Raw genomic sequence first — 2,500 nt, 5'->3', positions numbered from 1 at the left:
CTGGGTGGGCGAGCCAGCCCAAATCAGTGATGGTCCCAGAAATGGGTAAATAGAGATGGTGACTCGATAAAAACACCGGGCGGAAGGCAACGGCAAACCACCGCTCTAAATTGCCAAGAAAATCATGGAAATCCATGATCGCCAACGTCCTTGTAGGACAGGGCACTTGAAAAAAAAGAAAGAAAAAAAAAAAAACTTTTTCTGCTTAGAGTAATTCCCTTTTCAGCCAACAATCTTGATTTAATTATTCCATAGTAAGGGATGGTTTCACATAAGGGAAATTATGGAGTAAAACAGATATAATACATTTAATATGATAAGATACATAAAAAAAATAAAATCAGAGTAGCCCGCCAAGAAATCAATTACTGAATAAATGAATTAACTGATCAATACACTCACGCCAGCTTCCGTCAGAAATAGAAATGCACATCATCACCCAGATGTGAACCAACGTGATTTTATACAAAGTTTTCTAACCAAGCAACCTTACTTAACCACAATAAGGTAAATGCTCCCTAACTTGTTCTGTGCCTCTTCCTCCACCCCCCCCCCTCCCATTTCGAAGGTAAAAGCAAAGGAGGTAGTGAAGGAGAGCGGAGGTTCTGCTTCGTTCCAGCTAGTCGACGGGAGAAGTTCAATTATAAAGGACATGACAATATATATATATATATATATATATATATATATATATATATATATATATATATATATGTATATATATTAATGTACCAAGGTGTATGAATTGCACAGGGTATAAACTAATATATGAACATAAAGTAGTGTATCCTTCCGCATGCCTATAGTGTCTGAGATAATTTTATGATATATGTGTATAGTCATGTACACATGACAGGCAGCTCCTATACAGGCAAAGCTATAACCAGACCCTCATGGGTGGGGGAAATGAACATTGTTATTGAGAAAACCACAGTAACAAACAGTAGTATATGCAAATCATATAAAAAGGAACAGGGAGACAAATCCCATGAGCCTGTCTTGCAGGATGAAAAATACATGCGATGTGAATGATAATCATTGGAGTGTATTATGGTGGATTGATCACGTTATCGGATTACTACAGCCCATTCATCCTCCCGTGGCAGCCTTAATAATCACTACCCACTCGTGGCTCTTTCTGGATGTCGTCTTTCTCGTGTGTCTGTCTGTATCTGTGGAAAAGAAATGAAGCTTAGTATACAAGGTGTAGCAGATAGCAATGAAATGTATCATTGAATTATCTACTTCCTGTATTTCGTTACAATGGCTGGCTGTATTAAAAATGGCAATAACGTTGGATATAGTCGTGATTTAAAAAGTATTGCAAAGTGATATTGCCGATGAAAATTGAACTTAAAAATTGATCTTATCAGTATTTCAAAATACGTATGACAATCTCAAAAGAAATGAAGGAAATCTACTTTCGACATTTGTCCAGATTGGTGAAAAATCATATATTTTCACTATAGACCTGGATATCAATAAAGATATAATCACCTGGGACATAGGCAACTCACTATGCTCCTTGTAATCTATCAACGGCTTTTGGTATAATGTTCCAGAAATATAGACAAATTATATGGGGAAAAGAAAAAAAAAAGCTAACAAAAACATTACCTACCTGACATTACATTAGCAAAAATAACATTAATTCTGATAACGATAACGATAATAATAACCATAACAATAATACCAACACCAATAATGATAACAACAATTCCATTAGTACATAACAGCGATAGGAGTATCGGAACCGTTGTAAACACGTTGTAAACACGTTGTAAACACGTTGTAAACACGTTGTAAACAAATATCGCCCGCACTGTACACCTTGTAAATAAATTCCGTCTACCCAAGCCTGCGAATGTCTGCGAATAATTAGGACGGAAAATCTAGGCTAAGCATAATTTGCGCAAATTGCCAAGGGGAAGGAGACGCAGGAGGTAGGAAAATAAGCGAGACAAAGAGGAAGAGAGAAAGGGAGGAAAGGGGAAAAGGAAGAAGGGGGATTTTGGAGAAGAAGAGGGAGATAGTGAAGGAGAAAGGGAGAGGGGAATAATGAAAGAGAATGAAGTAGGAAATGTATGGAGAGGAGAGAGAAATATTTCTATAAATAATAATAATAATAATAATAATAATAACAACAACAATAACTACAATACTAATAATAACAATAACAACAGCTACAATAGTAATAATAATAATGATAATGATAATGATAATGATAATGATAATGATAATAATAACAATAATAACAATAATAATAACAATAATAATAATAATAATAATAATAACAATAATAATAATAATAATGATAATAATAATGGTAATAATAATAATAATAATAACATCAATAATAGTAATAATCATAATGACTGACAAACATTCAGTAAAAGAGAACTTCCATTAGTTGGATTGAATCTTTCTTTAACTTTCTTCCTATGATAGAAACTTCTGCCTTGAAAATCTCTCTTAATCCACCCTCATCCTCTTGATTCCT

Source organism: Penaeus monodon, chromosome 10 (assembly GCF_015228065.2).
Source record: "Penaeus monodon isolate SGIC_2016 chromosome 10, NSTDA_Pmon_1, whole genome shotgun sequence".
NCBI classification, from domain to species: Eukaryota; Metazoa; Arthropoda; class Malacostraca; order Decapoda; family Penaeidae; genus Penaeus; species Penaeus monodon.
This window is presented reverse-complemented; position numbering follows the sequence as displayed.